The 27,387-nt window shown below is 39.1% G+C and overlaps 1 protein-coding gene and 1 long non-coding RNA gene across 2 annotated transcripts in view; one reads left to right on the forward strand and one right to left on the reverse strand.

The window, feature by feature from the left end:
• ctnna2 (catenin (cadherin-associated protein), alpha 2) overlaps window positions 1-27,387 on the forward strand; it is a 535,329-nt gene that overhangs the window by 456,385 nt on the left and 51,557 nt on the right. The gene's annotated exons all lie outside the window — the stretch shown is intronic.
• LOC309494995 lies at window positions 25,751-26,967 on the reverse strand. Its single transcript, XR_014204499.1, has 3 exons — window positions 26,917-26,967; window positions 26,117-26,198; window positions 25,751-25,789 (listed from the first exon to the last, which is right to left on the reverse strand). It is a non-coding gene; the product is annotated as an uncharacterized lncRNA (long non-coding RNA).

A 27,387-nucleotide genomic window follows, 5' to 3' on the forward strand; every position in this document is an offset into this window, starting at 1 on the left:
TGTTAATGGTTAGCGAGTGCGTCAGGGAGGTGACGACAGTAGAGGGAGGGGTTCAGGGACACTTGTCTCTAAGCTGTTTGACTTTTTGACACAGTCTAAATCTAATCATCAGAAAGCTTTAGAGGTGAAGTGGACTATCGTAGCTGAGTCAAATCCTCTGAAAATTAAGCCCATAAATCAAACACACAGGCTCATTTGCCATTTTTATAGAAGTGGCTGATTTGCAGTTGGGTACGTAGGGACAGCGGACGAGGGGGATGAAACAAAAGAGAAAGGGATTCACGGAGCAGGAGAATATCCATCAATTCTCATTAAAGAAAACTAGATCATCTCTCCTAATTAGAATGTTTTTTAGTTTTTTTTTTTTTTTTTTTACCACGATAAAATACTAAGTAAAGCAAGTTGGCCGTTGCACTGCCATCTCTGATTAATTAGGTAAATGCATAGTAGGTAGCAAGTTCATGATAAAGGCTTATTAAATGCAAAGTGTAATTTATTGGAGGTCGAGTCCACAGAGAAAATATTATCACCATTTCCCATGAGGTAATTTACTGATTCTGTCCCACTTTGCTTTTTCATTATCATTTTACTCCATTCTTTGCTTCTCTCTCTCTCTCTCTCTCTCTCTCTCTCTCTCTCTCTCTCTCTCTCTCTCTCTCTCTCTCTCTCTGTCTCTCTCTTAAACACACTGACTCACTTTTACTTAATGCAGACATCAGCAAATGTAGGTCCCTGTGCACCTTAATTCAAACAACAATACAGAAAATTGCTATAATAAATCTGATAGTTTGTTCAATGTGACCTGGTCTTTTGAATCTTTCATCATATCATATCGTATCTCCGAGCACATCTTCACTGTAAAATCTGCTAGCGATGCTTTTGTGCAGATACAACAAATACAACAGATGATGCATAACAGTTCCTTTGAAAATGGACACTTGGTTTTACAGTATCAGTCTTGCACCTCATTATTGTACTGCAGAAAGAACAGCGATGTTTAATTCTAAGCAGCTTTCCTGCAAAAAAAACATTTATTTGTGGCTAAGTACAAGATAATTTACAGTCAAAATAAACCCTGACAGGGGAATCAAGAACGGGACAGGACGTGGAGGAGTCTTGTATCATCCTGAAGAGGTTTATTTTGTGATTATGGCCATTTGGATACTTATTCAAGTTGAAATTATTTTATTATGCAAGAGAATGTTATGAGAGAACAAACCAGCACAGTTAATAATACATGGATATACATAAACAGTCATACAAACATTTCTGAATGCTGTGATTGTCCAATCAGAATCGAGTATTCCAGAGAGTCGGATAATAATATGCAGAAAACATTTGCTACAAGGCATTGCAAATATTTACACAGTGCAGTTTTGAGTATTACTCTGTAAGTAAATACACAATAATGTGACCATTCTGTTATAAAGTAAGTCCGCAAATATTCAAAGACGATCACTTACACCTGGAAGATCTGAGAGGAGAAACGTTGCTCTTGTTATTTTGCTTTGGTCGTTCCTTGTCTGTCAGTCGTGTGTGATTGACAAGATATTTTTTCAGCCTACTTCATCAAAAACAACAGTCTTTTTCACATCGTCTTCCTTTGATGCTTTCATGTCACGTCGTGCCATCCCATCCGACTCGCCCGCCTTGGTCCGCCGTGACGAATTTACCATTTTACATGAGCCACACACGGCCCGAAGATCATTTCAAGTCGCCTCTCAAACAAGGCCTGTTCAATACAGCCGCGTATTAACACTGGCTGGTGTGCTAAGCATATCTAATGCATTCAGCTGACTGACAATGTCAGTGTGAGAGAGGAGCGGGTTCCTGACACTTGTACCACAGATGAGATATGGGTTGAAAATAAAAGTTGGGCCCAAATTGTTTTCAAAAGTAGAGCTTCAACTTTGATGTGTTTCAGTGTATGCTACAGTCAAACCAAAATGTATTCAGAAATCAACATTCAACATTTCTCAAATTATCACAGTTTATTCACTATAGTTTAGAAAATGGTAATAAAATATGACAAGAACTGACTGATTGATATTTCACTGGTTTTGTTAGACTGTCTCACAAATGAATTAGGTTGAATAGCTGTCAGCAGTTAAATTTAAGTACACAATTAGATAATATCAATTTAGGTCAAACAATTACCAAGCAATGCTTCATTTTGTTCAGTCTGTGGTGTAAAAAGGTCGCATTAGCAATTAAAGAAAAAACACTTAAGCAAAACATGGTCAGGTCAAAGTGTCATATTTTTTTACACATTTTACTGGTAGTCCACTGTATGAATATTTTTTGGGTATAATATGTCACAGTTTATTTTGTTTTGCTATCCTCACATAAATTAGTATCCTTCACCCATTAGTAAAAAAAAAAAATATATATATATATATATATATATATATATATATCTGTAAATGATGGGTTGTATGGGTAGCCTTGATACAGACAGAATATGGTGAAAAAAAGAGATGTGTTGGATCTCAACATGAACTTATATTTTCAACTAACAGAGAAGCACTGTATATATTTTAGTTATCACTGTTAAATAACAACTGGGATTACAGCATATTCTTCCAGTGTTTAGGAATAACAGGAATAATGGCTGAACAGGCCAAGTTGCTGAGAACAGAACAGTCGTCATTGGCTTGTGAATGTTATTTTGGGTAAAAAACAAACTAAACAAAAACAACGCTCTAAGGTTAATTTCAATAAATGCTCTTTTGAGCTTGAATAGGTTGAATATGAACTGGGCACTCTCTAAAGAGACTCTTTTTTTTTTTTGAGTGCAGAGATATTAAATATATAGAGAAGAGAGATGGACTATGTCTACGTCTGCTGTGTATTGTACTGTATGTGGGGCAACTGTCATTGGAAAAAGGTGATGGAGGACCTCATTTTGTGGTCCTAAAAATGGTCTTTTCTCTGTTTTTTACATACACATACACACTCGCAAAAATCATAGAGTGTCTGTCCTGTGTTTTATAAGTCTATTTAGGCCGTACTCTTTTCATATATTCAGTCAACGTCCTGGGTTTTCATATAAAAGACTGCAATCAATGTACGTTTGAGGAATGCATTGTGCACCCACATACACTGGTTTATTTCAGTAGCGCAGGCCAATCTCACACAGTGGGATGTGAAGATGCATTCTGTGATAAAGCTCCCTGTTGCTCTGGGGGTTGAGACCATGCACTTGGGCAATCAGAGTTTGGTTGGGCCATGTGCTTGTGTTGTGCTTGGCAGTGCAGAAAATGCCACTGAGCTGCTTAGCTTAGAGTCACATATTTAAAAAGTCAGCCTTTGCTTAACCATTACCAGCTCTTATGTACATAGCAGCAGAAATGTGTGAAAAAAATAAAATAAAATAAAAAATGTTTGTGTGTGTGTGACTAAATAGCGTTAAAAAACATAAAAAAAAAAAGGTTATTGTTTTAAGGAAGTCTCTTATGCTCACTAAGGCTGCATTTACGTATTTAATCAAAAATACGAAATATTATTGCAAATTAAAATAACTGTTTTGTTTAAATACATTTTAAAATGTAATTTATTCCTGTGATGGCAAAGCTGAATTTTCAGCATCATTACTCAGTGTCACATGATCCTTCAGAAATCATTCTAGTTTGCTGATTTCGTGATTTGGTGATCAGGTAACATTTCTTATTATTATTATCAATGTTGAAAACAGTTCTGCTGTTTAACATTTTTGTGGAAATGGTGCTACTTTTTTTCAGGATTCTTTGATGAATAGAACTTTCAATGAACAACATGTATTTGCATTTATTCATTCAATGTATTTAATACATTGAATTGTTTTGCTATATATATATATATATATATATATATATATATATATATATATATATATATATATATATATAATAGCCTTTGATAATATTATTATCAAGGAATAATGCTTCCTTGATGAACAAAAGTATTTATTTATCTCTTTTAAAAGGGTACCACAAAGGTATCAGTGTTTCCACAAAAATGTTAAGCAGCAAAACAGTTTTCAACATTGTTAAAAATAATAAATGTTTCTTGAGCTGCAAATCAGCATATTATAATGACTTCTGAAGGATCATGTAACACTGAAGACTGGAATAATGATGCTGAAAATTCTGATATTTTTTCACAGGAATAAATTACAGTTTTAATAAAATAGAAAATAACTACTTTAAGTTGTAATAATATTTCACAATATTACTGATTTCACTGTATTTATTAAATAAATACAGCCTTGGGGAGCTTTAATACAATTGAGTCTCATCTCAATAATCCAATGAAAGTGAATTCTATATTTGTCAGTTTATAATGAATATTTGACATGACAGTAGATATTTTATTTGTATCTGACAATGTTCACACACATTGAGTTCCAGCACGAAAATATGCGGGAGGTTGCATCAAAACGAGTACCTTGGAAATGTTCAACAGGTTAATCCAATTCTAATTCTTTGGTACATACTTTTTCTTATTTAATTCTTTTACTTTTCTAGCCTGTTTTATCCTAAGTGTGGATAAAAGCTTCTGTGTGATCTGTAAAAGTGTTCTGACAAAATAGCTTTGTTGTTCCCACATCACAGAATGAGTGTGGATCGTTTACTTCCTGTTCTCCTAAAAGGCAATACTGTTGCGGTATTATTATTTTCCTGTCGAGGAGGACACTAGTAACACTTATTTGAATTTGCTTGATAAAAAGAATGTCATTGGCAGTTCAACAAATAGATAGTCGCAGTTCTGCAGGGAAGAGAGGTTAAGCAAACTAAACATGTCGGAAATAGGGTTTTGTCTACAAGTGTTGAACATGTAACACCTCTATTGCAGGCTAGGTGTCAGACCGATACATATTTTTCCTCTTGCTTGTCTTTCACATTTGTAACACAAACACATACGCACACACACACACACACATGTGCACAGACACACTCACACTTTTTTTTTCCTATTTTGAATGTGTATTCACTCCTCAGTCTGATGCGTAGCATTGTTTTGCTCCTTATTCTTTAACTCTCGAGGAAACATCATACATGAAGACCCCTCTGCTCTCCAAACTACATCAATTACAGGGTTTGTTTTGGTTTCATCCTTGAGTATCAGCCCTCAAGGACGCCTTTGTCTTTATCACACACACATACCACACATACACTCACTCACAGCCGCACACACTCCTTCCCGAGCATTCATATATTCAGAATCAAAATCTCACAGACAGACAGTTCCCCGCTTTCCATGTCACAATGTTAAGCGAAAGCTTTTGAGCACAGCCGATCACGTGCTAAAATGTCACTCCTTCGCTTGTTAGTGAGATACTTTGGGAATATAAAGCAACATTACAGTTAGACTTGGCATTTCTTGCCTTCACAACTGATCATGCCAGACAGCAGCAGGGCGGCGTTTAACCTGGATGCCCTTTTGATAAGTGTTGTTTACGTAACCAGCCACTGGCCTTTTAGAGACAGTCTAGCCCGTACATCCTAAAGAGTGTCTCCAAAAGAGAGCCTGTAGATAATGTACATGTGACCTCAGTAACCCATTGTAACAGCAACTTGGAAATTGACTTTTTTTATAAGTATAACTCATTTGATGAAATATGATGAGTGTGTGAGAGATGGCCTGCTGCTAATTCCAGCCCACTTACAACAACCTTCACTCTCTCTGTTCCGCTGTGGTGAAATTACTTTCAAACCTCAATCGGATCTGCTAAGTTCATCACAAACTTCAGGCTGAAGACACAACTCTTTCATGAGCACTTGCTATCTTATCTACAGTACAACCACGCTGTAAACAAATAGATAGTTTGCCAAAAGATAAAAATTCTGTAATCATTTAGGCCTACTCAACATCATGATGTTCCAAACCTTTCAGACTTTCATATGTGATACATAGATTTGAGTGAGGAATGCATGAAAATGTAAAGTCAATGTCCCTACAATAACAGACCAGAGTGTAAAACACTGGGAGCATATTTTAAAGAGATTATGCCATGAACTTCACATACTTTTGATCTAGTTGATACTGACAAGCGCTTATTGTAAGAGTTGTAACACGACGGCATTCTTCTTCCTTGAAGGGGTTTGGCGTCATGACGGCTTTGTTAGGTGGACCGTTAAAAAACGTGACACACACATCTCCTGGAAATCCTGTAGAATTCAATCAGATGACAACTTCTGAGGCTCAGACTAACCTCTGCTTTCCAAGTTTTGAGAGTGAATAATTCTTTTGAATTTGATCTTTTCAAAGTATTGGATGGTCTGGATTTGGTCACAAATTCCTTTTTTAATTTCATGTAGACAATAGAGATGCGGACAAACCGCGGATCGGGAGGATGATGTGACGAAAAATTATATTTTAATTCACTAGTTCACACTTACAAATAAGTTAGATAGAATAAATGCGTATTTGGCGTGCTGTCCGAGGAGAGGGCTCCGGGCTCGGTATTCGGCCCGAACCCAGAGTACTCCCCCCGTATTCCTGGCTGTAAAAGATTAAGCCAAGAGTGAGGAGTCGGGGTGGTGGAGGGATGCTGGAAAACTGTCAAGGAATATTAGGTGAGTTGACAGTGTGGATATATATATACTTCTTGTCATGCTGATTAGGGTAGACATAATTGTTTGATGACGAGTAGATTGGATTGATTATTTGAACGTGCTCCTCCCGAACTTTGTTTTTAAAACATCATTTAAATTTGGGCGGGTGGCGGTTGAACTAATGAAATGAAAAAAATATATACATTGTTAAATATTGTTACCTACATCCGAGAAAAAAAAACGGAAAAAAAAAACGATTACACTTTGAAATAGTAAAATTTTCATCAGGCAGTAATTTGGCCTTGTCGCGTCTATGCATGCTGCTTTGTTTATTATCAGAGATAGCAACACCAGCGAAGGTGGTATGTGACAAACTCAAAAAGGGAGAACTAAAAACCAAGGAAAAAGAAGGTCAGAAAAGTGCTGCCTGGAATAAGTTTTATGAAGTGGTGAATCAGGATGACACCAGTGCAGACTGTCATTTGCAAAACCTGCGAAGCTGTTTATGTTCATGACAGTCACAAGACAGGTATGTCTAACATGCTGCATCACAAGTGTGCTAAACCCCAAACCTCCACGAACACCTTGACAAGTTTCGTCCGTCGAGATCACAATAGAGTACCACATTATGTCAAATCAAAGCTGACGGATGCATGTGTGGACCTGTGCTCTCTTGATATGCGCCCGTTCGATATAGTTTCTGGTAAAGGATTCCACCAAGTGGCCCAGAAGTTGATTGACATAGGAGCTAAGTTCGGTGCCACTGACGCTGGTGCTATCTTACCCCATCGGCAAACTGTGTGCGATCCGGTAAAGAAGCAGGCTTTCATTGATAAGCAGAAACTTTCGGAGGCCATCCAGAAAGCTCTAAGCAGCAACAATGGTATTGCCGTAACCACAGATATGTGGGCAGATGAATTTAAAAAGAGGGCACAGTTCTTACGTGTCACTACATCAGTCAGTGGATGCTGGAAAATCATATTTTGGCAACGGTGGAATTTGATCCTACCCTGAAAAAAACAAAACAGCGAAAACCTTCATGAGCAGAGAACCAGTGTGTTAACGTCCTACAGAATACAAACAGACAAAATTGTTTTTGTCTGTGACCAGGGCTCGAACATAAAGGGCGCACTCCGGTCTTACCACTGGATTCCGTGCTCCGCACACATCCTTAACACGGTGCTGAGACATACGTTCAGTACAAAGGGTGACTCCAAGTCCGATGGCATTGAAGATGTAGTGGACATGATCGATTACTGCAAAGGGCTCGTTGCATACCTGAAGAGAACCAGTGTGTTCGCCAGCCTAAAGCACACTGTGAATCAAGAATGTGATGTGCAATGGAACAGTAAAAGTCACTATGTTGGAATCGATGACCAAGAAGATCGCCTTGATGACATCCACCAGGATCAACTCACACACTTGATCGACTTTCTCACCCTTTTCAAGTTAGCAATCAGCGAGCTTGAAGGGGAACATTACCCAACCATTCACATGGTGTTGCTCTGGTTTTTCAAGCTCAAAAAACACTGTAAGCCCAAGTTTGGAGACCCACTTTACATGAAAAGTCTCCGCTCTCGCGCATCTGCCCTTCTTGATGAGAAGATGTGCCCTACTGCTACTCATAAAATCGCCACGTTTCTCCACCCGAAATTAAAGTCCCTGAAAATGCTGGTAGAAGAGGACAGACGAGAAGTGATTAAGCAAATTCGCGAAATTCTACCAGAGGAAGGCGTCCGTCTCAGTCATGATGGAGAAGGAAGCAACACTGTCACCGAGCCCATGCCAGCAACAGAGCAAGGTGGGTCGATACTTTGCCTAGGCCAGGGGTCGGCAACCTTTTTGTTATAAAGTGGCATTTTTAAGTTTCCTTATTCATCACTAGCCGCGTTTCCACTGTCGGGCCAGTGCAAGCCAGGGCTTTAAACTGACCGTGCTGGGCTAATAGCCTCGGGCCAGAAGCACTGAGTTCAAAATCTGTTGCGTTTCCACTGTCGGGCCAGAACTTCCACAGCGCTTCACTAAAACATGCCCATTACACGCCTCTCTGGAACAATGTCACACTAACCCATCTTTTCACCAACAAATGGAAGTTTTATCAGAAAACTAATCAGAAAAAATCACTGGAAACAGCGTGATCGCAAAACAGACATGATAAAAGCGACCGTTTGCTGGCATTTTCGTTGTTTACTTGAATATTTAAAACCCAAGAATCGATGTTTTACCACATATTTACAATAAAAAGTGATACATTGATCATAATGAATTAATTTGTGTCAAAATTGCACTTTAGTCACACAGAAATTAAGTGGTTTACCATTAGGTCTATTTCACAAAAGAAAGAGGACACACTTACTTATTCAATCGAGGCTGTTTCTGTTTATTTTGTAGTTACAGGACATATTTACAGAATGATAATTTCTACAAATATGCCACCAAAAATACGACCTGATGAGCTTTAGTACTAGGGTTGGGTACTGAAACCCGGTTCCAATAGAGAACCGGTTCCGACGTAAACGGTAGTATCGAGACCGAATAAGAACGCAACTTTCGGTGCCTGATTTCGGTGCCTGACTTTTTTCACCGCCCCCTATAAAACATCTCGCGGCACGAATGATCCAATAACAAAACATCTCCAGTTAACCAGCAGAGCATTCATTTAGTTCGTTTGTTAAATAAGAGACGATCTAGCGCTGAACTGTGTTTTTTTAAATGATCAAAGTGCTCATTGCCGCTGCGATCAGTGGCGCGGATTCTTGTGGCTCGCGCACACCGCACTTTCTTCACGCGCGCTTCAATACGTTGGACGCGCTTCAATACGTTGCAGAGATCGATCTATTTATGAGGCGTCGTCTATATGAGTATGTGCGCGGAGAGTTTGTGTGTGCGTGCTCGCGTCTCAGATGAGTATGTGCGCGAGTGTGTGTGTGTGTGTGTGTGTGCTCGCGTCTCAGATGAGTATGTGCGTGAGTTTGTGTGTGTGTGTGTGAGCTCGCGTCTCAGATGAGTATGTGCGCGGAGAGTTCCGCGCGTCTCGTGTGTGTAGAGTTTGTGTGTGTGTGTGTGTGTGTGTGTGTGTGTGTGTGTGTGTGTGTGTGTGTGTGTGCTCGCGTCTCAGATGAGTATGTGCGCGAGTTTGTGTGTGTGTGTGTGTGTGTGTGTGTGTGTGTGTGCTCGCGTCTCAGATGAGTATGTGCGCGAGTTTGTGTGTGTGTGTGTGTGTGTGTGTGTGTGCGCTCGCGTCTCAGATGAGTATGTGCGTGAGTTTGTGTGTGTGTGTGTGTGTGTGTGTGTGTGTGTGTGTGTGTGTATCCTCTTCGGGTAAGTCTAGTATTTTAATGCCAACTGCAAATCTTGCATATCAAGTATGAATATCAAGTATATTTATATGAGGCTATACTATGTGTGTTAAATATTTCTGCTCAGTGTCAGATATTTCTCTGTTTTGTAAAAGTCTATAATATATAATACGTAATATAATATATAATATATATAAATAATATGAGAAGAAAATTTTTTGATCTTAACTTAAGTGTTTTCGGCTACATCAGTAGCCTTTTAAACGGCACAATTTTTTATTTAATCAGAAATCAGAAAATCTTTTTCAGAAAACACACAGGTATTATTTTTTTGATAAAGTGTGTGCGGTTTATTTTTTTGATAAAGTGTGTGCGGTTTATTTTTTTTGATAAAGTGTGTGCGGTTTCGTTTTCTTAAGTACCGGTTTAAGAACCGTTTAAGCACCGGAACCGTTTGAAAAATACCGAGTAGGTACTGGTATCGGATAAAACCCAACCGATACCCAACCCTATTTAGTACTCTCTCCCAGTACAGTTATATTTTCATTCAGAGAAACGACACATTGGGGAACGCCTTCAGCGTGACGTGTCTGAGGTCTGTATAGAACTAGTCCAATCTTGATTGGTGTTGCATCATGACGTCACTCGTGACGTTGCATGTAACGGTGATGTGGTGATGTCCTATAAAAGGACGCCGGAACATAACCGTGTCAGCTTCTGATTGGTCGAAGCAAGTCGTTCTGAGGGGCGCGCAAAGTGTGGCCGAGGGACGCAGCGTCTCGTTCCCTTCTTAGGGAACAAGGGTTAGAGTCGTAACCCGAGCACTTTCGAGGGAACTCGCGCTGCGGCGAGAATCGACACATTGGGGAACGAAATGCCCACTGCACCACACTGAGAGATAAACGCCCTGGCGTGAAGCAATCTGGCACACTCAAGACGAGAGAACTTGTGAACCCGGTGTAGAGGGCAGATCCAGACTGGAATGTCTTATGAAGGTGTGTGGGGAGGCCCAGCCGGAGGCGTCACAGACCTCTTGAAGGGAAACCCCTGCTAGCACTCCTCTAGTTGAGTGGGCTCTTATCAGGAGCGGTGAAGGCAAATTGTGCGCCTCGTACGTTGAAGAAATAGCCTCTACTATCCACCTGCTGATAGTTTGCTTAGAAACAGGGGAACTGATGTAATAGCGAGCAGGAAGGCTATCTTCAAAGATAAAAATTTCTCAGACACCTCGTCCAATGGTTCGAAGGGTGCCAGGGATAACCCCTCAAGAACCACAGCCAGGTCCCACGTGGGGGCCTAGAACTGGACGACAGGCCTCATCCTACTAGCTCCACGAAGGAAACGTACTATAAGTGGGTGTCTCCCCAAGGTGTCCACCCCTAAAGGCGTCTGGAAGGCAGCTACGTCTGTACCATGGCATCCAGTCCTAAGGGAGCTGGATGAGCGAGGGAGAACCAGAGCGGGCAGTGGGTGTTCTTGTGAGAGGCAAACAGATCCACTTCTGCTTGGCCGAACTTCCTCCATATCAACTCCACCGTCTCGGGGGGGAGTCTCCATTCCCCGAGCCTCAGCCCCTGCCTCGACAGGACGTCTGCTCCCACATTTTCGTCCCCAGGGATAAACATGGCTCTGACTGAGAGAAGTTTGCCCTGGGACCACAGAATAACCTGATGTGCCAGTCTGCATAGAGGGTGCAATCTCAGGCCCCCCTGTCGATTTATATATGAGACCACCGACGTATTGTCTGTTCGTACTAGAACATGATGGCCTCTGAGGTTCGGAAAGAAAATGTCTGAGTGCCAGAAATACAGCCAGCATCTCTAGGCAATTGATGTGCCAAGAGAGATGGTGGTCCTTCCACGAACCCCTGGTGTAGCGGCCTTCCACGACCGCTCCCCAGCCTGTGAGGGACACATCCGTGGTCACTATTTTTTCTCTGACACGGTGCTCCCAACACGGGGCCTGGGACAGGGGCTCTAGAGGCGACACTCTCCTTTTGCGACGTTCGCTGATCATCATTTTAATTCCTCAGAATTAAATGCAGCCATAAACACGGGATAAGTGAAACACGGTCTGGATGGTAGGCTGAATTTAAATATCTAACTTCTTAAAGTCAGATAATATTCCATCGTTTTAATTTCATATAATTAAAGGCATCCATAATCACCAGGCAATACTGTTTTAATATTTATTTATACGGTCTCGTAATCTACACGCAAACGCGAGATTCGAAGTCGTTACAATATATTTGGCTTTCATCCCTTGAGAAGAAAGTCAACAGTATTGTTTCACAGATCGTGTGTGTCCCTTTAATTGCAGACCCATAATCTATGCGCTGCCTCGGCGAACGCACAGGAGCTGACTGTGCTTGCTTCACACCCACAGAATCTTTATTGCAGAGTAGACCCGTAATCTACGCGCTGTATCGGCAAACGCGAGATCCGAGCCACTATAGATTCTGTATTGCAATGCAGACCTTTGATCTACGCGCTGCCTCGGCAACGGGAGATCCTAGTCACAGAATCTTTATTGCAGAGTGGGCTCATAATCTACGCGCTGCCTAGGCAAACGCAAGATCCGAGGCATTATAGATTCTGTTTTGCATTGCAGGCCTTTAATCTACGCGCTGCCTTCAGACTTCAGACACGTCACGCTGAAGGCGTTCCCCAATGTGTCGATTCTCGACGCAGCGCGAGTTCCCTCGAAAGGGAACAGAGGAAGCTCCCGAAAAGAAAGTTGCTATATTTTATGATAGTCCGGTATAAAGAGACGAGACGTAGACTACTGACAGATAAAATAAAAACAGCATTGTGATAGTCTTTATGATTTGTCTGATTTCTTCAAGCGTTCATATTTACCATGTTTACTATGGTAATGGTTAGTGTGCATAGTCTTTTGCATCGCGTAAATATTTCTACCTTATGCGGTGATCAGAATCCACATCGGATCACAAACGGAAGGCATTCAAACATGAAAGTGTGAGTTTTGAGGTAAATTATTTTAAAAGTATTTAATACTGACCCAGCTCTGGCCCGACAGTGGAAACACGGCTACTGTGCCACAACCCATATATACCCCCCATAATGGCTAACATAGAAATAGTACAGAAATGTTTATATTTCTCATGAAATTAGTTTTAGATGTGTCATCTTTGTTTTCAGGCTTAAATAAGATTTTTCAGAACAGATTTTACACCTGGTCATTCATGTGTTTTATTCATGACTTCTTTGCTATCCGTTTTGTTAAAAGTGTTCCACTTACACTTGACAACATAACTGGATCTCCACATGCAAATCTAATAAAAATGGAATCTTTGATTCCCAGGCTATATGCAAATTCACGTCAATGAAAGCAAGATATGAGCTGCGTTTTATTTATCATTAGCTAGTTTCAAGAGTGGCATCAGCACTGGTAATATAATTTAGTGTCACTATTTTAATGAAGACAATTGTGTGTTGTGTTGAGCTTCAGTATGTGAGCTGAACTTTGTTTCATTTGCGGCAGTTTGCACGTCGGCTTGCTGAAGAGATGCTCAGCCATATCTGTCATATCTGTAAACCGCGCATACATTTTTTACATTTTGGCAGGAGTAAAATTTATATATATGTGACTTCAACAAGCAGATGCATTTTGTTCAGTTTCATCTGGAATATAAAAAAAGTGTCCTCTCTGTTGGAAGGCATTTACCTCACGATTGGATAGCTTTCCGATCAGAGAAAACACATGAAGTGACCAGGTACGCATGAACGTTTTTCCACATGCATCACAGTCATTTTAATATGTATGGAATGTTAAATAAGTACTCTCTATACTTGGTTTAAATTTAAAGCATTAACTATTTACAGCGGAACAAGCTGTAAGCTGTCAGTCGGTAACTTGTGTGCGCTGATACGCAGTGGTCGCGCTAATGGTTTGTTAGCTGCACGCTTTCATTGACTTGCACAGTTTAATTCTCACACTTTAATATTTATAGTTATTTATAGTACACTTTATAGTATTTATAATTCCTAACTTAATAAAACAAGCTGTTACTACGAGGAATTATTACATCAAAATGTTGATCTATATGCAGGTGGGAGGTAGGCTACTCTGAATGAAATACATAGGGTACACCTCTCTCACGTTTGCTGCGTGCCAGCGATTAACCCTTACATTTACATTTACATTTTACATTTAGTCATTTAGCTGCCGCTTTTGTCCAAAGCGACTTACAAATTAGGACCAAATTAAGCGAGTCATCGTGAAGAGGCAAAAACAACGCAAGAAGTGCTCAAAATACAAAGTGCAGGCATTGCTCAGAGTAGCATAAGCCAGATAAGGGAGGATTAAGGGAAAAGGAAAGAATTTTTTTTTTTATTATTTTTTTTTTTTTATGAGATTAAGTGCTCACGGAAGAGATGAGATGATTGTCTTTTGAATGTTGTCAGGGATTCTGCATTCCGGATGAGGGTGGGGAGATCATTCCACCAGCATGGAACCATGAATGAGAATGTTCTGGAGAGTGATTTTTTGGCTCTCTGTGATGGTACCACGAGTCGTTGCTCGTTGACCGATCGTAGGCTTCTGGTAGGGATGTAGACTCGTAGGAGTGAGTGAAAGTAGGAGGGAGCTGAGCCTGTGATAGATCTGTAAGCAAGCGTCAATGTCTTGAACTTGATGTGAGCAGCGAGTGGTAGCCAGTGCAGAGAGATGAACAGAGGAGTGACGTGGGCCCTTTTGGGCTCATTGTAGACAAGACGAGCTGCAGCATTCTGAATCATTTGTGGAGGTTTAGTTGTGCATGATGGAAGTCCAGCCAGAAGAGCATTGCAGTAATTAAGCCTATATATGACCAGGGCCTGGACGAGAAGTTGTGTTGCATGCTCAGTTAGGAAAGGCCTGATCTTCCTGATGTTGTGCAGTGCAAACAGGCATGATCGAGTGGTCTTTGTAATTTGGTCTGTGAAGGTCAGCTGGTCATCAAATATTACTCCAAGATTTCTGAATGACCTTGATGGGGTGATTGATGATGAATCTAGCTGGATAGTGAAGTCGTGCTGTAGAGACGGATTGGCAGGGAGGCATAGAAGCTCAATCTTTGCCAGGTTGAGCTGCAGGTGATGTTCCTTCATCCATGCCGAGATGTCCGCCAGACAGCTTGAGATCCGTGCAGCTACTGTGGGATCATCTGGTTGAAATGAGTGGAAGAGCTGTGTGTCATCAGCATAGCAATGGTAAGAGAAACCATGTGCCTGTATGATGTGTCCCAGTGATGTGGTGTAAATGGAGAAGAGGAGGGGTCCAAGAACTGAGCCCTGAGGTTGCCGACCCCTGGCCTTAAGTTGAATTAGGCTATCTTGACTCTGCAGGCTATTTTTCATTATAAATGTAAAATATTAGGCTATGTACCGACATGGATCAATTTTAGATTTCATTGGTCTTTTGCAGGTATAGCTGATGGCGCACTAACGAAAAAGCCAAGGATTGACTTGAGGATACAATAATTGTGAATGAAGTACAGGAGTATTCCTCTACAAACTTCCATACAGACGGATCAGCAGAGGAAAATCTACTTTTCTTTTGGGAGAAACAAGGCCAGTCATTACCACGATTACAGCACCTTGCCACGAGAATGTTATTTATTCCAGCAACAAGTGCTGCGAGCGAGCGCTCCTTCAGTGCAGAGGCCAGGCGCTCTCGCCTGAATCCTGACACTGTAGATGATATTTTATTCCTGCATATATATTTCATTATAATTCAAGTTTGTGGGGATTATCTAAAGTCCATGGGCTATTTGGGGCATAGACTTTTTATTCGACTTTTAAATTGACGTGTTTCCATTGGGCGTATTTTCAATTAGCAATTTCAATTTGCGCAATTTGAAGGGTAATGGAAACTCGGCTATTGTAGCCTACCACTCAGGGAATAGGCATTTAAAAGAAGTCATCCAGATTATGGAGTGATATGACTCAGAAATGACATCGGGCAATGGCAGCGCGAGATGTTCAGAAGAACGCAAGAGCTAAACTTCTACAAGCTCAATAGCATCCACAGCAAATAAAGAAGGTAAGAAAAATTGTCGGAAAACTTTGCCCATTAATTAGATGTGCAAGGCAAGCAGGCAAGTTTTCGGGTTGTTATGGACAATTAAAAATGTGATCATGCATATTGCACTGTTGTGCGGTGGACTTTCAGCGAATTTCGGAATGAATAAAGTTGGCATTTCTTTAATTTCGAGGCTCCATAGTTTGTTTCTTGTATGATTGTTTGGCCTGCTGGTATAAAATTAATTGCACTGTCTGTCTGAAAAAGACACGCTCTCTTCCCATGCAGTCAAAATTAACGGGAATCTACAGAACAGGCTCGTCCTAGTCGTCACCCTAACATGACAGTGTGTAGAGTTAATTAGCCTATAATGTGAATGACTTGTTATTTTATTCAAGCTTTCTTTCTTTTTGCAAAAAAAAAAAAAAAAAGTTCAATAGGCATTAATTAGTAGAAGGCTAAATATCAGCATGTTAAAAATGTTGTGCCAAATTGCGTTTTTTATTACAATGATAAAATTGTACAGTAGCCTAGTCAGGTAAGGTCAGGTTTGCCGATGTGCGTTTTGTTTAGGCTATTTATTTATTTTCGTTCCTTTGCGCCGATCGGAGATGGAGTTCACTGCTGATATTCTGGGGATACAACATAGCCAATAGGCTATACTAGTAGGTACTTTAGCCTTTAAATATCTTTGCTGCATTGGATCAGTATCCTTTCTAGAACAGGTAAGAGCTTTCTCGCGTCAGCAGCGCCTTGCATTGCCCATAATAGCCCATCCGTGCATCTCTAGTAGACAAAGACCAATACATTCTTAAAAATTGTCTTCTTTTGTAATCCATGTAAGAAAGAAAGTCTTACAGGTTTGTAAAGACATGAGGGTGATTTTTTACTATTTCTTCAAGTATTCCTTCTTCCTGCAGTTACACATCTGCTATTTTCCAATATTTGTTTGCTCTTAAAATGTTATATTGCAGTACTTTTATTGTTGGATCCTTTATGAAAATGTTTTCTCATTTGTTAGTCGCTTTGTATAAAAGCATCTGCAAAATGATTAAATGTAAATGGCTCAGCATGTACACATGAATATATCTGTGTGCGCAGGTATACACTTCTTGTCAGGCAAACAGCTCTCATCTACCATCAGTGGGAATGGGCTTTCATTTCAGATTGCTTCTAATATTCACACGCTTTTTTTTTTGATAACCAGTGGGATGGTGAGTGTAGGGCTTATTTTGTCTGTGTGTGCAATGTTAAAACAGTTCAGAAACATGGCCTGGAACTCTTATACAGTGTCTCTGTGGGGCAGCCTAAGCGGCTTATATTAATGGGACAGGATCAATGTGAAACCCTCAATGGTGGTGGTAGTCTCATCAAGCCCCATTGTTTCAGTAGTGGCTGAAGAGTGGCATAACACAGCCAGGTTCTGAGGTCTATGACCATCAGGGAGGGAAAGAGACCCGCGTGAGTCTGTGCTGCTTATTGGATGGTTATTAAACTAATGATGGAGGAAAGGTGGGGGAATGGCAGAGAAACGGCATTCCTACTGTTTTCCAGAGTATTCTACTGGGAGTCATATGGCTTAGAGACTCTTAATGGTTGCTTGTGGCAGATTGCATCCTCTTACTGTGGCTTCTTTATCTTTTTATTCTTATGCATTTCTCTTTCTCACGTACTCTGCACTAGGTGTTGCACTGCTGATAAAATGAAGCAGAAATGAATGCAGCAAAATAAAAAAAAGCAAAGAAATGAAGTTGTAAGTGGTCAGAAGTCAAAGAACAAAAAAAAAAAAAAAAAAAAAATTCCATGGAGAATAATCCAAATACTGTATTGCTGCATGCTGCCAATTACCCAGACTGCCGTTTTTTATTCTAGTGTCGTAGACAGTCTTCGCCCAGTTACTGTTGGCGAAGTTTGTAGCCGCTTACTTTTCCAGTTCTGACATGTAAGGATTCTATACAATAATGGACTTTTTTAGACTCCTGACCTCCAAAGCTATCTAGACACACTATAAGACAGAACAGTTGATTGTGTACATTATACCGTATATACTACCATTCAAGGTTTAGGGTCAGTAGTATTTTATAATGATCATGTGACATGTATTGTAATGATGTTGAAAACTCAGCTTTGCCCTCACAGTAATAAATTACATTTTAAAATATTTTAACAACAGCTAAGTGAAAAATGTATTCAAATTTCACATTTGTATTTTTATTGAATAAATGCAGCCTTGAGCATAAGTCACTCTTTCCCCAAAATTATAATAATAATAATAATAATTTTCAAGTGGAAGTTTTTTTCTGAATTTGAAATATTACTGGAATATAATCTTGACAAATAAATTAATTGGTTTCTGTCTTTTCCTTTTAAAATGTATGATGTATAGCTGGCTGGCTGTTACCAGTATGGCTGCCAAGTTACACTTTAAAAATCATGATTCTTTTTTCTAGTCATAGACCTAGATTGTGGCATGGCATGTTTTATTTTTCTTCAACTCTTCCCAATCATGTAGAGGTCCCAACTGATGTGGCAGAGAGGCACAGCGGAGCTGAGGGTCGGTTTAAAGAGTGATGGTTTCCACCATGTATCCACTATGAGTCCCAGAGTATGTTAACCTTTAGAGAATGCAGCCCATGAGGAAATGGAACTTAACTTCCGTTGGGTGCATCTCATCATAGGGCAGACTCTACCTTTGCCCTTAATTTACTATTGGCTTGTCACTTTTTTCACCCCTTGCTCCTTGTCATTCACTACTGGTATATGAAAGTGTGTTTTTCTATTATTCTCTGTTTATTTTAGTGTTTCTCTGAAAGAAGCAATAGTATTTGTGTCTTCTGTCCTCTGCTGGTGTCCTAATCACTTCATTTGTTTAGTAATGCTGCTCCCTGCACAGTTGCTTCAGCAACCCTTTACTTTGTATCTGAGAGAAGCAGATGGCTTTCTTCATTTTCTGCAGCTCCCTTCTCTTACACAATAGCAACAAAAGCAACAAAAAACCTTATGAAGCTTTATGGAGATGCCATCTTTAATGCAGTACGCATATTTGCGTGTGTGCTCGTGTCTGAGAGAGACATCAAAAAGATGGAGAATGTGTCTTACTAAGAGACACCAGCATCATGGACTATTAGAGTTCAAAGGCTCGTGGTTCTCCTGAAACAAGATTAATTATGTTATTCGCCATAATGGCATTCTCATGTTTCCTGCCTACAAAAAAGGGGGGAGAGCTAAATCAAAGCATTAATGAGTCAAGATGAATAAAACATAGCTAAATGTAAGCATGGACAACTTTAATTCCAGTTTTATTTTTATTTTAAGAGCTCAGTCTATTAGAATAAACGGAAATAGCTATTTATGGTCACAGGACATATTTATGGCCCATTTCCACCCCACTTGCTGATGCAGTACAAATGACTGTGGATGTTAAATGGAGATATTGCAAAATGGAAGAATTGTATTCACATTCTTATAATATGTCTAAAAGTGCTGACAGGAACAGGCAGTCAGATATTGTTGCTTTCTAAATAGGGTGAGAGGTTAAATATGTTTTGTAATAATTTCAGTGAGAATCTCAAATGCTGGATGTCTAAATGACAAATGAGTCACAAAGAATCTTTTTTGATGCAAAGCACGTCATGTAATACACAGGACAGCATTTATAAATAGGTTTGCATTTGCATTCCACACACTAGACAAGAAAATCCTTAAAGCTGAAACGGGTTTTTTGTTTTGTTTTGTTTTTTTTAGAGATAGGTTTGACCAAGTGCAGATAGGAAATGTTTGAAAACGATCTCTGAAATTTCATTCTCTAGAGGCAAAAAAAACATCTATTTACTTTGCAGAGGTGAACGCATAGTTTTGCTCAGCCCTGTCACTGTAGGCTACATGAAGTGAAAATGTCTAAATAACCAAGGTTCGTCCAGGCGGGCATTTCAATTTGAAATCCAATTAGAAGTATGAAGGAACTTATGGGTATTTTATGCCATATAAAAGAAAGAAAAAAGTTATTCTTGAAAATATTCTAGAGGTAATAGTAATAGTAATGTCTGTGCAAATACATCTACTAATGCTACAGGACACATCTTCAGTGATGTTCCTGGAATCATTGGGTGTTTTGGGTCTTTCAACATCATACACCCTCATCCAGGCGACCCAGCTGTGGCTGATCAGACCCCAGCTTGTGTCCAGTTGGCAAATCTGGCTACCCTACCCCCATGGATCTCCTCTCTTGAGCCATAGCCATCTTGAGGCTTTCTCTGCCGCTTCAGTGGTATTTCCGATGGCTCTTCTCCTCCTCACTCCATCAATGCCTAACAGACTGAAGGCTCTGGACAGGGATCGGGCTATAAAGCCCCTGCATCCTACCTCTATTGGTAGACACCTTGCTCTCCATCCAGCTTGTCGACACTCGCTGACCAGTCCCTCATACTTGGCGAGCTTCCTCTCAAACCAAGCGATCTTCCCAAGGGACTGTAAGCTCCAACAGAACCACTTGAGAACGACATCTGGTCTTAAGGTGGTGGTCACAACGTGGCTGGGGAACTTGAGTTGCAGCTCCAAGTCCACCAACAGCTGCCAGTCCCACGCAGTGGCCAGGATACCTGCAGATGTTTTTGCAGCTGCTTTTGGCTGCTCTCCAGCTCTGATGAAGGCGATGGCTTGCTTGGAGGGGCGGGAGCGCTTGGCCCACTTGACTCCTGTAGCAATGGCTTCAGCGATGGCCTTCAGCACCTGGTCATGCCTCCACCATAATAGTAATAGTAATATTGTTGAATTTATACAACAAAATCCACAGCTCTTACATTGGCTTCTGAAGTAATACATTTTTTAAATCTGGACAAAGAAAGGCTAGTGTAGCATATATCAAAATCCCTCTTCCTAGAATTTATGAGTCTCACCATCTGTACCAAAAGCTACAAATATTGCATATCAGCTGATTATTTTACAGTCATCTGGATATATATATATATATATATATATATATATATATATTTTTTTTTTATTTTTTTTTTTTTTTTTTTAGCAAATGAACATTTCATCTACAGGATGAAATCAATAAAGGAGGGAGACATACTCTATAATACAAAGAAAAGAAAGGTGGCAGGCACTACACAAAGCAAAATGTTCAAAACTTACAATCTGACTCAGTGTTCTTAATAGTGAAGTAACTGCAATTAAAAGCACAATAAAAATAAATTAGATGCGCAATCAATATTTCACTGTAAAAGAAAAGCACCTTTCAAATATTTAGTTGGGGAGCCTTGGGGATTGTTCTGTATATATCTGTCTAAGCAAATGTATTGTTCCAAAATCTAGCAAGCTGCCCACTAAGGCAGTTTCTTTTAAGGAATCATAGGCGCACTTTTCAGAAGAAGACTGTTCCAAACACCTGGTGTTATTTGTGTTTCCACCTAAGATACTTTAAGCAAAATTCTTTGCATTATCATTGCATGTATCCTTCATGGAGAAGGCAGTCCCAGACTGACACTGACTGATCAGTGAAAAGAAAAAAAAAGAAAAAAAAAGAAAAATGTCAATAATTGTACTTCAGTGTAATTAAAAATTGATTATATTACTTTAATATCTCTCTGTGTGATGTATTTTTAATCTTATTAGAGCACTGCAGTTAGCTTAGCAACATACGAATGTCAAACTCTATTGAAATCAACTGTAAGTCGATTCTCCTGTGCAGAAGACTTTTTGGGTGGTGTGCCTGTGAAGAGGATTCCAAATCGGTCACTTATGACACATAGGATGCTGCCATGTAGCAGCTCGCCAGGTTTTGGAACGGAGCTAAAATAGGCTGAAAAAAAGCCAGTGCAAAAATGAATGTCAGAACTTCCTAATTAATGTCATTAAAAAAACAGCTTTTTAGAACATTCATATCCATGGCAACTGTCTAACATGCATTTCTATGCTTTCAGTCTCTCCCTGCCCTTTCATTTTCTCACACCCACCCCCTTGTTCACACCACCTCCTAATGGACAATGTGTGAATGTAAAGTACATCCGTTGACGTGTAACATTAGCAATTTCCGAACACAATCTGGTAAATTTGCTCTGATTTAAAATCGCTGTGCCTTAATGTGCTTCTTAGACACCTACTCTTACAATCCTGAAAGTATGTACTGTTTTAAAAGAAATTAAATAACCAGGAAAAGCATAATAAAACAATCCAGTCATGGTTAACGTATGTTAATATACTGACACCTTACTTGTACTGGAAGTTAGAGAAGGCGAAAAATAGAGATTGTTCTTGTTATTGTAACAAGCAACTTGTCTTCTCAATAAACCCTTTTGATTGAGGTGCTGATTTTAAATCAAAACTGCTAACTCATTGGGGAGCCATGCAGCTTTGTTATGAATAAGCTCTCCAGAAATTATTGAGGAAATAAAGTAACCTGCTCCCCTGGTACAAATCATTGTCCGTGTCCATTAATCAAGAAAAGGCACGGCGTCTAGCGTGACCGAGCGTGCCGCTGTAGATCAAAATGCATGAACAAAGGAGACACAAAGGAGTGAGGGACTCAAATTGGCTGTGAGAGTCTTGAAATGATCAATACATTAGGGATATCAGCGATGCCTTTGGCTTCAAACTCAAGGAAGCCCCGCTGTGCAAACATGCAAAGATTGAGAGAGGACATCGCCCATTAGCTGTGAAGATTGATAACATCTCATCATGTTATTTGTCGATGGAGATAAATAAATATTCAGCTGCTGTTTACTATGCTGTCGATTGAGGGGTGGCGCATTGGTAACATTTGAAAATAATCAGTCAACCTCACAAGCGACACCATCTCTAAGTTGGTGGATCGTGGGAAAATAGATTGCATTTGATTTCATCATAAATATGTATCCCTTTCCTTAACCTTTCTGAGACCATATTTGGTCATTTTATATTTGTTCATCTGTTGCAGATCTCAATTCTGTTGTTAGACAGGCAAATATTGAGCCAAAAATGTGACAGGTTTTCTATTTGATATTCAAACACATTTCTGAAACTAGATGAAAAAGAAATATGATGCTGTGCATGTATTACTAATATTACTATTACTTTTTGAATTATATTAAGGTTATATGTAGTATGTGAATGTAGGGTCGCAGTAATCTATTTAACTGACCCTTACCTGGTCTGTCTGATTATGCTCACAAAAATGTCTATCATAGCAATAAGTTTAGTAATGACCATGAATGTTAGCGCTTGAATATAGAACAGTGTAGCAATGCTAAAGGAGTTTGTTCTTTTCATGGAAATGCTGGAACAGTGTGTGAAAAGCATGAGCCTCCCAAGTCTACTGCAGGTGAGGAGATCAGTAATTGCCTTTCTTCACACTGGCAGCACACAAACACACTCTCACACAGGCCTCTTTGCAGCTCATCCAGACAGAGCTGTTGAGAGACAGCCAGCAGTTGATTGGCACCGTCTCAGTCTCAAGCTTTGCTCGTTTTTCACACTCAGGTAGAAAAGAGGAGCTATCCCAAAACCTGCAACTGCCACAGTTTACCCAAAAAAAAAAAAAAAAAAAAAAACTGCAAGATATCTTTCTCTTTTCGCTTCAGCACGCCTATACCCCTCAAATCCTCATCTGAGAGCTTTCACATTGCCTGGGTCTGAAATGCAGTCTATCAGAAGGCTATCTCTGGCCCCCTTTACTCCATGCGTTTCGTGTCTGGATATTTTTGGATAGATTGCATTTACACCTTGCATTCCAATGCATTTCCAATGTGACTGAAAAATAACACTTTTCATTAGCCTGGGAAAACCCAGACAACTTCCGGCAAATTCAGATTTGCTCGAGAAGTAGTCTGGCAAAGAGCTCATTCAAGCCCATTTCCATGCCGTCGAAATCGCGGCACCAATCAGAAACGTTGAGGCGGGCTTTACACAATGACGATCGCTCTGATTGGTTTTAGGTCTATCCAATTGCGCCCAGAGGCATTTGAGCGACGTCCGTTCAACTTTTAAATGCATTATTATATTCAAATTGCAAACACATGAGGACAGTCTCCATAAAAGACCCACTGGCAGATGAACGTGCTACTACATTTCTCTCCGAAACGGTAGGAAATTAAATTAGATTTAATAGAGGATTTTTTAACTGTGACACGATGATTGACAGGGCAGTTTAAGTGACAGGATGCACGCGACAGATCCGTCCGATAAAGATGACGAAGTAGTATGTCCTAAAGCTTGCCTACTTTTTTGCTACACATTCAAAAGTAAATACCTTTTCTTCACAAAAAGAGTACATACTTTTATGGCGTAGTGTAACTTAGGCAAATTGGGACGCAGCATATGGCTTTACACGATGACGATCTCTGATTGGTTTTAGGTCTATCCAGAGGCATTTGAGCGACGCCCGCTGGTGACGCCCCTTTGGAAATGATTTGTCTATGGAGCTTTGCCAGACTATAACTCAGTTAATACTGAGAATAGTCTGGTTTTAACCAGGCTAACTTTTCATAGGATGCATAAGCCATATTTTTGGTGGAATTTAAAAAATATTAGTGGATGATTCAAAGTGCTTATTGCTATTTTGATAGGTATCAGCAGTATCTGGTCTGTTGTGTTTCTATAATACCGTAAAGGATGCAGATGTGGATTAGAAGTAGAGATGCACCGATTACAATTTTCTGGGCCGATTCCGATTTCCGATTTTTCTTTAAGTTTGACCTGCCGATACCGATTTTAGCCGATTCCGATTTCATTTTTTCTAACCACTTAACAGCACACACAAATATTTATTTTATATCTTTTCTGTAATAGAACATTTTACAATTTGCATAGTACATATTTTTTTGAACAGATAAACGCTATAAAATAGAACTATATAAATTATACTCCAGGTGTGGGTAATTCACACACATCTAAAGTGCAGTGTTATGGAAGAACCATTTCAATATCCAAATTTTTTTTTATATATATGTATTTAGCAAACTAAACGTCTGTATGAAAACAGGGAATGGCAATAAAATAACATAAATCAAAAATAAAATAAATATAGCCTTGCAGTATAAAGATATTTCTATTGCAATCACTTGTACAAACTGAATAATAAAACAAGTTTAAATGGGTACATTTTCTGTAAATATTAGTCTTCGTTTTCTTTTCTGACATTGCCTACTCCAGTTCTTGTTAAAACAAGCAAATTCTGTGCATTTTGGGCACTTTTTTTGTGAAAGGCTATTTAGGCTATTTTGTCCATCAAAAGTGTGCTTTCCCTTTAATTGAGCGTGATCAGTGCAGCAAATAGACTCTGCACTGAAAAAATATTTTCATTCATCCAATTAAAAATTTTTAGGGTAATGGTTCACATCTATATTGTATAACTTGAGCCAATGAAAAATAAATAACTTGCCCTTACCAATATTTTCTATGTCTATGAAAACTATTTTATAAAACTTGGCACAAAGCATATTTTTCTTGTTGAAAAAAATCAATTAATTTAAATTCTATTTTTGATCTAAACAAAAATATATAGATTTAATCAAAACAAAAATTCTCATTTAATAAATATGTATTAGAAATTATTTGTTTTCTCCAATTAAATAGATATTGATTTAATAATACAATTATTTCTCATTTTTAAAAATACAAGTTAATAGAAATTATTTATTTTAAACAAACAAAAAGATATGGATTCAATAAAACATATTTCCCATTAAGGAACATAATCTTGTCCAAAATAAAATAAAAAAGACACATCATTTTCATTAAATCGATATTTATTAAATTATTATATACATTACTTCCACACATCCACAATTTTGTGTCAGATTTTCAACTTTTTCAACATTTGCGACAGACAGCAAGTCCCTCAGAACCTCTTGACCCTCAAGTATGATTCCAATGTTTGTGGGTATACAGCTTGTGCATCTCTGATGACAAAGATTTCTGCTGAAGAGTTTTTTCAGCCTCTTCCTTCTCCAACACCTGGAAAAGAATTTAGGAAGGAGAAAAGAAAAAGAAAAAAAGAATAAGGAATCAATACAGCTTGGGTTTCCCTCCAAATTAGTTTACATAATACTAATACTTCTAACTAATTATAAAATGTACTCCAATTTGTTGTTGACATAAATATAAGTTGCACAAACTTTCCAGCACATGGGACTCTGATTTTAGCTGAAAGTAATTGTTTCTATATTTGAAATTAGCCTTCAGACTGTTATCAGACATATATCTGAACATAGTCTGATGGCTAATTTTGAAGTGGACAGCCATATCTAGCATTTTCACATCTCTAAAGTAATCTGGCCTTACCAGGAAATCTTTGATGAGGTCCTCCACTGTTTCTCCCATATGGATGAGATATTTCAGTGCTCTTTGTATCGGTGTCAGTATCCTGCATCAAGATAGTACAAATTTGGCATGAGGGTACATTATGGTCAACAAACTTTAGCACAATATACGTTATCAGTTGATATAATAATCATTATAATATATTATTCAATATTGTGTCAATCCTATTACTAACGCCACGAAAAAATGTCTGCCCCCCTATGGCTAGTAGCTGCTACTACACTTTTTTTGAAAACCAACCGACATCAACCGATTGGCGCCAATGCAGCAATACTTCTATGCATACAATCCATAAATAAATGACCATTGTGAGTGTCGACAGTCATACGTGTTAGATAACGTTACCATTAATCACAAGTGAACGTCAGTCCTTTTACATGTAAGTTAACTTTAGCTCCTTAGTTGTTGATCAGGTTTCTACGGTTTTAACCAGAGAACGTCGTTCTTATGACGCTGCATCGAGATAACGTTATGTTCAATGATTAAACGTTCACGTTAATTACCATTGTAAAATCAAAATAAGCCAGGGGTAAACGTATGTTCCCTTTTGCAATCGGTCAGGAATTGATTAACGTCGACACATTAACGTTAACGTTAACTTGCCTAGTGTAAACTAAGCTAGCTAACACATTTTTAAACTAACGTAAGTTAACTTACATAACGATATCTAACAGATAAATTCGGCAGAGCAACATGTCTTGTAACGTTACAGGCTTCTAAATATACAGCAGCACATTTAAATGGTTGTTTGTTTAACTTACTTCAGTTTATCCGCGATGAAATCTGATTCTCTCTGGAGCAGCAAAGTGATCCATGGAACGTAGAAGAGCGGTTACAGCGGTCTGCTGACGTGGTCGTTGTCGTCGAGAAGATTTGTGTTTAATGCCCATGCGCAATCCTGTGTGTAACCTTGAAATTGTACATTCGTCGAAACAAATATTTCTTATTTGAGCTCTTAATGAAAAATATTTATATTTAACTATGTTTTGAACTAAAAAAATATTATTTGAAAAATAAAACAAATAATGGTAAACTGAATTGAAAGACAAATTATTAATTAAATGAAGTACTGCTTGAAAACCTTTTTACAGTGTGCGCCGAAACACGCGCTTCACTGCTCGCGCTCCTGCTTGATGCTCACGCGCTGCTCCTGCTCCCGTTGTTAATGCACTCATTGATTAACATGCACGCCGGAAAAAAATACGCGCTTGCGGTCTGAACGGACGTAATTC

This window comes from Leuciscus leuciscus (assembly GCF_965113295.1).
Source record: "Leuciscus leuciscus genome assembly, chromosome: 3".
Taxonomy (NCBI): domain Eukaryota; kingdom Metazoa; phylum Chordata; class Actinopteri; order Cypriniformes; family Leuciscidae; genus Leuciscus; species Leuciscus leuciscus.